Raw genomic sequence first — 10,355 nt, forward strand, 5'->3', positions numbered from 1 at the left:
AAATTCATCTAGACCAATTCCGTAAAAAGAGATTTTTTTTGTAATTTGATCATTACAAGATAATTTTGAATTAATGTTTCGTAAAATTATTGTACGTTAATGACGCTTAATGTCTTGTCAAATTCAGTTATAACACAAACCATGAAAAAATAATAAATAAATCCGGCTATGATGACTTAGATCTTTTTTTTTAATTAGCAAAAAAAATTAGTATTAAATTTAGTTGGAAGAGCAAAGTTTATATTTTAGAATTGCATTATCATGAAAACAAATTTTCTTGTAACAATTTTAATTCAGATTGTTAAACAACGTTGACTTCGTATTTGATTTCTGATTCGCCGTTGGTACCTCAGGCACAGGGGCTATTGATACTTTACGGAACGGAACGGAACGGAACGGAACGGAAAAGAATTTCATTTAAGGTATCCAAAGGGGGCATTTATCAAAATTTCGAAAAATCTTTAAAACAAAACAAACTTTAAAATTTCTGTGTTTTACGGTTTTCCATATACAAATAACACAAATGTATACTAAATCTCATCTTCACAGGTGAAATGTGTAATAATGTATAACATCGGGAAATACTCTGTAGATGAATATGTCGGATTGTCCTGATAAATTATCATGAAATTAACGCATTTGCAAGTCATGCATTATGATATCTAGACTGACCTCACGTCGTCCTTGATTAGAGACAGTGATCAAGTTGAATCTGATTTAAACTTATTAATTTATTTTTCCGTTCCGTTCCGTTCCGCAAAGTACCAATTGCTCTGAGGAATTGATATTTAACGGAAAAAACGGAAACAGACATCTTTAATGTAATTAAAGCTGTATGATAACAAAAATTGTCTGACACCTCTTTTTGCATGAGTGGTATGTGTTTTAGATAGCATTTTCGACTTGATCAATAATAAAAAATTTAACACAAAGGCAGGTTACACAAAAAGTCTTTCTCCTTCCATCGGTAATTATATTTTAAAAAAGAGGCCTTCAACAGCCCGTTCCGACGATGATTAGAGACAGTGATCAAGTTGAATCTTTATTAAATCTTTTAATTTATTTTTCCGTTCCGTTCCGTTCCGCAAAGTACCAATTGCTCTGAGGAATTGGTATTTAACGGAAAAAACGGAAACAGACATCTTTAATGTAATAAAAGCAGTATGATAACAAAAATTGTCTGACACTCTTTTTGCATGAGTGGTATGTGTTTTAGATAGCATTTTCGACTTGATCAATAATAAAAAATTTAACACAGAGGCAGGTTACACAAAAAGTCTTTCTCCTTCCATCGGTAATTATATTTTAAAAAAGAGGCCTTCAACAGCCCGTTCCGACGATGATTAGAGACAGTGATCAAGTTGAATCTGATTTAAACTTTTTAATTTATTTTTCCGTTCCGTTCCGTTCCGCAAAGTACCAATTGCTCTGAGGAATTGGTATTTAACGGAAAAAACGGAAACAGACATCTTTAATGTAATTAAAGCAGTATGATAACAAAAATTGTCTGACACCTCTTTTTGCATGAGTGGTATGTGTTTTTAGATAGCATTTTCGACTTGATCAATAATACAAAATTTAACACAAAGGCAGGTTACACAAAAAGTCTTTCTCCTTCCATCGGTAATCATATTTTAAAAAGAGGCCTTCAACAGCCCGTTCCGACGATGATTAGAGACAGTGATCAAGTTGAATCTTTATTAAATCTTTTAATTTATTTTTCCGTTCCGTTCCGTTCCGCAAAGTACCAATTGCTCTGAGGAATTGGTATTTAACGGAAAAAACGGAAACAGACATCTTTAATGTAATTAAAGCAGTATGATAACAAAAATTGTCTGACACCTCTTTTTGCATGAGTGGTATGTGTTTTAGATAGCATTTTCGACTTGATCAATAATACAAAATTTAACACAAAGGCAGGTTACACAAAAAGTCTTTCTCCTTCCATCGGTAATTATATTTTAAAAAAGAGGCCTTCAACAGCCCGTTCCGACGATGATTAGAGACAGTGATCAACTTGAATCTGATTTAAACTTTTTAATTTATTTTTCCGTTCCGTTCCGTTCCGCAAAGTACCAATTGCTCTGAGGAATTGGTATTTAACGGAAAAAACGGAAACAGACATCTTTAATGTAATTAAAAGCAGTATGATAACAAAAATTGTCTGACACCTCTTTTTGCATGAGTGGTATGTGTTTTAGATAGCATTTTCGACTTGATCAATAATACAAAATTTAACACAAAGGCAGGTTACACAAAAAGTCTTTCTCCTTCCATCGGTAATTATATTTTAAAAAAGAGGCCTTCAACAGCCCGTTCCGACGATGATTAGAGACAGTGATCAAGTTGAATCTGATTTAAACTTTTAAATTTATTTTTCCGTTCCGTTCCGTTCCGCAAAGTACCAATTGCTCTGAGGAATTGGTATTTAACGGAAAAAACGGAAACAGACATCTTTAATGTAATTAAAGCAGTATGATAACAAAAATTGTCTGACACTCTTTTTGCATGAGTGGTATGTGTTTTAGATAGCATTTCGACTTGATGAATAATAAAAAATTTAACACAAAGGCAGGTTACACAAAAAGTCTTTCTCCTTCCATCGGTAATTATATTTTAAAAAAGAGGCCTTCAACAGCCCGTTCCGACGATGATTAGAGACAGTGATCAAGTTGAATCTGATTTAAACTTTTAAATTTATTTTTCCGTTCCGTTCCGTTCCGCAAAGTACCAATTGCTCTGAGGAATTGGTATTTAACGGAAAAAACGGAAACAGACATCTTTAATGTAATTAAAGCAGTATGATAACAAAAATTGTCTGACACCTCTTTTTGCATGAGTGGTATGTGTTTTAGATAGCATTTTCGACTTGATCAATAATACAAAATTTAACACAAAGGCAGGTTACACAAAAAGTCTTTCTCCTTCCATCGGTAATTATATTTTAAAAAAGAGGCCTTCAACAGCCCGTTCCGACGATGATTAGAGACAGTGATCAACTTGAATCTGATTTAAACTTTTTAATTTATTTTTCCGTTCCGTTCCGTTCCGCAAAGTACCAATTGCTCTGAGGAATTGGTATTTAACGGAAAAAACGGAAACAGACATCTTTAATGTAATTAAAAGCAGTATGATAACAAAAATTGTCTGACACCTCTTTTTGCATGAGTGGTATGTGTTTTAGATAGCATTTTCGACTTGATCAATAATACAAAATTTAACACAAAGGCAGGTTACACAAAAAGTCTTTCTCCTTCCATCGGTAATTATATTTTAAAAAAGAGGCCTTCAACAGCCCGTTCCGACGATGATTAGAGACAGTGATCAAGTTGAATCTGATTTAAACTTTTAAATTTATTTTTCCGTTCCGTTCCGTTCCGCAAAGTACCAATTGCTCTGAGGAATTGGTATTTAACGGAAAAAACGGAAACAGACATCTTTAATGTAATTAAAGCAGTATGATAACAAAAATTGTCTGACACTCTTTTTGCATGAGTGGTATGTGTTTTAGATAGCATTTTCGACTTGATGAATAATAAAAAATTTAACACAAAGGCAGGTTACACAAAAAGTCTTTCTCCTTCCATCGGTAATTATATTTTAAAAAAGAGGCCTTCAACAGCCCGTTCCGACGATGATTAGAGACAGTGATCAAGTTGAATCTGATTTAAACTTTTAAATTTATTTTTCCGTTCCGTTCCGTTCCGCAAAGTACCAATTGCTCTGAGGAATTGGTATTTAACGGAATCAACGGAAACAGACATCTTTAATGTAATTAAAGCAGTATGATAACAAAAATTGTCTGACACTCTTTTTTCATGAGTGGTATGTGTTTTAGATAGCATTTTCGACTTGATCAATAATAAAAAAATTAACACAAAGGCAGGTTACACAAAAAGTCTTTCTCCTTCCATCGGTAATTATATTTTAAAAAAGAGGCATTCAACAGCCCGTTCCGACGATGATTAGAGACAGTGATCAAGTTGAATCTGATTTAAACTTTTAAATTTATTTTTCCGTTCCGTTCCGTTCCGCAAAGTACCAATTGCTCTGAGGAATTGGTATTTAACGGAATCAACGGAAACAGACATCTATAATGTAATAAAAGCAGTATGATAAAAACAAGTCAGACCCTTCTTTTTTGAATGAGTGGTAAGTGTTTTAGATAGCATTTCGACTGGATCAATATTTAAATAAACAGCTGCGCCATGAGCGCATGATACGCCCGTCGTCTTGTGAAAAAACATAAATCTTTTTTGAATAACACAGGGTTGTACAGGATGTCATGCTTAGTATATCCTGACTCATTCCTTATTCCCGCTCAATAGGAAGATTGTACAAGATGTATTTTGAAACCCGACGCAACATTAGCCTGTTAAGTTTTAAGCAATAGAGATACAGCGCAACATGTGAGAAAAAAAACCTCTTTTTTTACAAAATCTCAATAACTCGAAAATATAAAAATGAATCATCACCAAAAAGTATACAGATCTTTAGATTAATATAACAAAGAAGTGTGTAAAGTTTTAAGCAATAATCATAAATCGTTTTTGAGATATGGTGCGACATGTAAACCCCCCCTTTTTTTTTTTTTTACAAAATACTCAATAACTCAAAAATGACATTTTGAATCATCACCAAAAAGTATACAGATATATTAAGATTAATATAACTAAGAAGCCTTTGAAGTTTTAAGCCATAATCAAGAATCGTTTTTGAGATACGGAGCGACATGTGAAAAAACCACACCCCTGTTTAAGTTACAAAGTGCCATAACTCAAAAAGTTGTAATCTTATTTTCACAAAAAAGTATACAGATCATTTGACCATCATAAGAAACAACTATATTAAGTTTCAAAAAATTTGGATAAGTCGTTCTCAAGTTACGGTGCGACATGTTTACACCAGACAGACGGACAGACGGACGGGCGGACGGACGGACACTGGACATTTGTATACCATAATACGTCCCGTCAAAATTGACGGACGTATAAAAAATAACACAAAGACAGGTTAGACAAAAGGTCTTTCTACTTCCATTGGTAATTATAAATTAAAAAAGGGGCCTTCCGAAGATGATAAGAAACAGTGATCCCCATTTCCATTCTCAATTTTATATTAGAAACAAGGTCTCATAAATATTAAAACATATGTTTAAAATATATCTTCATAAAAATATGAGCACTAAACACTGGTTTACACTATAATAAAAAAATGTTTGCAAATTGTTAAAACATTTTCGGATTTATCAAAGCACTATAAAAAATGGTAACTCCTTAAAAGTCATAAAACCACAATAATAACTGCTGTTAATCAAAGTATTTATAAAAACTAAAAGTCTGTTCTGTTACAAAACCTATAGGCAAAGGTCTTACTATAATATCAGCGGGAAATTTCGGTTCTAGAGGTGCATTCTGTATTTAATCTGCAGGGGCGGATGCAGGAATTTTCGAAAGAGGGGGTGCTAACCCAGGTAACCCAGGGCAAAGGGGGAGGTGCAAAACATATGTCCCGATACAAATGCATTGATCGGCAAAAATAAAGGGGGGTGCACACCCCCGGAACCCCCCCCCCCCCCCCCCCCCTGGATCCGCCACTGAATCTGGTTTTTTTTCTCCTATCTCCTGATGACAGCTGGTGTGTCCGTAGATATTGTTTAAATTTTCTATATTTTCACTTTTTAATTAGTTTACCTGCACAATGGCGCAGAAGCAATATTTATTTTTTGGCGCAAATGAAAAACTACAACTTTTAAGAATTGGCGCAAAAGCAATGCGTACTTAAATAACAATCAAATTTGACCGTGCCCACAAAACGATTGTTCAAATTACGAATAGTTTCAGCTTAAAATCCATGGCACTCTAAAATGTAGATTTTTTAAATCACATAAATTCCATATCGATATACGTATATTTGGATCTATGCAATATGTTTATCTGGACATCAGCATGCTAGCTGTAATGACTCCCATCTATTCTTTGCGGGCATTAAATAATGGACTTCATTAAAGATAACCGTTTTATTTATTGTCATATAATCCACTCTATTAACACAATGTAGCATGAATAACAAAGGTATGCTGGTGTTCAATGAATGATTACAAATGATGACAGGTAAGTATAACTCCAAACTGAACGTGAACATCAAACGGTAAAAAGCTGAAAGAACAAATAAAAACTCAATATAAAACCTATCAATCAAAAAGATTTGCCAAAACATACAAAAATACAAAGTTGGCTTATGACACTAATTGTGTTCCATACATTCACATAAAAAATACAAGTATTAACAATATATCAAGTTTGTAACATAACTGTGAGTCAAAACTGGTGTGTTCAGCTTTTAATGTGTTGAAAACTCGACAAGTATCAAACATTATGTATGCAAATTATGACACGAATTGCTTTCCATACTTTAAAAATAACGAAATGAGGGGGGTGCTATGAATCATACAAAAATTACCAAAAAGGGTATTTGAATGTTTATAAAACATTTTTATAGTGTAAATGTTGTATCTGTGTGTTTACAAGTAATAACAAACGGTTGTGAAACAATAAAACAAATAATCTGGTGAAGTGGCATATTTGTCATCATTGTCATTTATCCAACGTTTTATACGTCATCAAAACACAATACATGTTATATATGTTTACAATAAACAGTTCTTCAAATTGTCAATATGCTATAAACGTACACTGTGCCGGAATCTGGCAGATATATCAATAAATGATGCTGAATCATCAACGTGAGCATGTAAATAAGGGGAAATTACAAAGGAGGGGGCCACAGACCACAATTAATTCCTCTATCAGTTCTTTATAACCTTTTGGATCATTAAAAAAATTGCACCATGCACTTTTGTCCAATTTTTTGTGTGTGTAATGTATTGTCCTAGTCCAAATATATATCCAAAATTCAGAAAGATTGAAGCAATCACTTTTACAAATTTAGCCAATACACATCCATACCCCTATTGACAAGTCAAGAGATGTTCCGAAAACTGTAAATATCACCTTTTTGCACTTGACCTAATCACTCATTCCATATCAAAATCAGTTAAAATACAACCTCCAAAAATTTATTTGACCTCTCTTCTTTCATATCCACCCAAAAAGATTTAAGGAATGAGTGAGGAAAGGAAAGAAAAAAAAATAAGGAAAAATACACTCTAATTAAAAGGAACTATATTCGTGGACAACGAAAAGCGGGGTCATTAATTGTGGTCTTGGGCCTATTAGGGGCCTAAAACTTGACCAATTCTAATAAAACTTGGCATGATTCAAGCTTAGTATATTATAAAACAGGTTACAAAGTTTCAAAGCCATATGATACCAAATAAAAAAAATGTGGCATTTTTTATATCTGAATTTTGGGTGCTGAATTGTGGCGTTGAATTAGAACAATTAAAACTATCAAATTTGAGCTTCTAAAAACCAAAAGATACCAAAACTAACACTTTTTAATGTCTCTATGTATAAGTTAACATCTATTTAAAGCAACAAAAAGCATATTTCATGTATCAGACTTATGCAAAATGGCCAGAAGTTAATTTTATATGAGCCTGTGCCAAAAAATAGAGGTTTTCAATTAGGGTGAGGCCTTATATCAAATGTAATATTTTTCACTTACCACAATTTTCTGAAGTTGTTAAGTTATCAAACAAACTTTAACAGGTTATAAATGTACTTTTGATGGAAATATAAGTTTCAAATAGCATAACGCATGTGGATAAAATGGTCTTTAGCAATGTTATGCTTAAAAAAACAGATTGCCAGTTTAGGCCGTTCCCCACATTTGCATATTTAAAAGCATATAAATGATATGGGAGATGGAGATATACTTCTTTTTGCTAAAATCTGTGCTCAGATATGATAAAACATGGAGCCTGGATGTAACAAGACTGTCACTTTCAACTATATATGCAGACAGTATGGTCTGATGCAAAGTTTATTAACTTTACTGTTTAAAAACTGAATGAAATGTCAGCCTCAAAAGGCCAATATTTAAACCACTAGCTATCCAACAGAAGAAAGTAAAGGTAGTCTGTGAAACAGAATGGTTAAGCAACCAGTAATAAGTGTTTTTGATGTAGGTTCAGTGCAATCTGTTTTGGAATACAACTTTTAAGTGCATAGAACTTCACATTTCACCTGCTGCGTATACTGACCGTTAGACATAGACTATTAAAACAGCACATTTTGCACTCTTTTTATGTTTTTATCTACTTTTTTTTGTGTTCAGAGTTCACAAATAAGTTAAACAACTGAAATAAATACCACAAACACAAATAGATATCAGAAAAAAACTGTCAGAGAGAAATTAAGCATGCTGTTTTTGAAAAAATAGTGAAAAAAGTGAAAAAGCTACATTTTAGGCATTTAACCTGAAAAGTGACTTTTTCACAAAATTTCTATCAAATGAAAGTGAAAATCATTTCTTCTCATATAGTTTGACAAATCAATACCAATAGATCATTCAGAAAAGATGCCAAAGTAAAAATTCTAAATTTGCTGAAATGCACCTCTTAGGCCACAGACCACAATTAATTCCTCTATCAGTTCTTTATAACCTTTTGGATCATTAAAAAAATTGCACCATGCACTTTTGTCCAATTTTTTGTGTGTGTAATGTATTGTCCTAGTCCAAATATATATCCAAAATTCAGAAAGATTGAAGCAATCACTTTTACAAATTTAGCCAATACACATCCATACCCCTATTGACAAGTCAAGAGATGTTCCGAAAACTGTAAATATCACCTTTTTGCACTTGACCTAATCACTCATTCCATATCAAAATCAGTTAAAATACAACCTCCAAAAATTTATTTGACCTCTCTTCTTTCATATCCACCCAAAAAGATTTAAGGAATGAGTGAGGAAAGGAAAGAAAAAAAAATAAGGAAAAATACACTCTAATTAAAAGGAACTATATTCGTGGACAACGAAAAGCGGGGTCATTAATTGTGGTCTTGGGCCTATTAGGGGCCTAAAACTTGACCAATTCTAATAAAACTTGGCATGATTCAAGCTTAGTATATTATAAAACAGGTTACAAAGTTTCAAAGCCATATGATACCAAATAAAAAAAATGTGGCATTTTTTATATCTGAATTTTGGGTGCTGAATTGTGGCGTTGAATTAGAACAATTAAAACTATCAAATTTGAGCTTCTAAAAACCAAAAGATACCAAAACTAACACTTTTTAATGTCTCTATGTATAAGTTAACATCTATTTAAAGCAACAAAAAGCATATTTCATGTATCAGACTTATGCAAAATGGCCAGAAGTTAATTTTATATGAGCCTGTGCCAAAAAATAGAGGTTTTCAATTAGGGTGAGGCCTTATATCAAATGTAATATTTTTCACTTACCACAATTTTCTGAAGTTGTTAAGTTATCAAACAAACTTTAACAGGTTATAAATGTACTTTTGATGGAAATATAAGTTTCAAATAGCATAACGCATGTGGATAAAATGGTCTTTAGCAATGTTATGCTTAAAAAAACAGATTGCCAGTTTAGGCCGTTCCCCACATTTGCATATTTAAAAGCATATAAATGATATGGGAGATGGAGATATACTTCTTTTTGCTAAAATCTGTGCTCAGATATGATAAAACATGGAGCCTGGATGTAACAAGACTGTCACTTTCAACTATATATGCAGACAGTATGGTCTGATGCAAAGTTTATTAACTTTACTGTTTAAAAACTGAATGAAATGTCAGCCTCAAAAGGCCAATATTTAAACCACTAGCTATCCAACAGAAGAAAGTAAAGGTAGTCTGTGAAACAGAATGGTTAAGCAACCAGTAATAAGTGTTTTTGATGTAGGTTCAGTGCAATCTGTTTTGGAATACAACTTTTAAGTGCATAGAACTTCACATTTCACCTGCTGCGTATACTGACCGTTAGACATAGACTATTAAAACAGCACATTTTGCACTCTTTTTATGTTTTTATCTACTTTTTTTTGTGTTCAGAGTTCACAAATAAGTTAAACAACTGAAATAAATACCACAAACACAAATAGATATCAGAAAAAAACTGTCAGAGAGAAATTAAGCATGCTGTTTTTGAAAAAATAGTGAAAAAAGTGAAAAAGCTACATTTTAGGCATTTAACCTGAAAAGTGACTTTTTCACAAAATTTCTATCAAATGAAAGTGAAAATCATTTCTTCTCATATAGTTTGACAAATCAATACCAATAGATCATTCAGAAAAGATGCCAAAGTAAAAATTCTAAATTTGCTGAAATGCACCTCTTAGGCCACAGACCACAATTAATTCCTCTATCAGTTCTTTATAACCTTTTGGATCATTAAAAAAATTGCACCATGCACTTTTGTC

The 10,355-nt window shown here is 32.6% G+C and overlaps 1 long non-coding RNA gene across 1 annotated transcript; it reads right to left on the reverse strand.

Annotated features, from left to right (window-relative positions):
* Nucleotides 1-6,004: 6,004 nt before the first annotated feature.
* Nucleotides 6,005-6,769, reverse strand: LOC139505735 (uncharacterized). Its single transcript, XR_011659824.1, has 2 exons — nucleotides 6,695-6,769; nucleotides 6,005-6,158 (listed from the first exon to the last, which is right to left on the reverse strand). It is a non-coding gene; the product is annotated as an uncharacterized lncRNA (long non-coding RNA).
* Between the last annotated feature and the right edge of the window lie 3,586 nt (nucleotides 6,770-10,355).

Source organism: Mytilus edulis, unplaced genomic scaffold, assembly GCF_963676685.1.
Source record: "Mytilus edulis unplaced genomic scaffold, xbMytEdul2.2 SCAFFOLD_1521, whole genome shotgun sequence".
Lineage (NCBI taxonomy): Eukaryota > Metazoa > Mollusca > Bivalvia > Mytilida > Mytilidae > Mytilus > Mytilus edulis.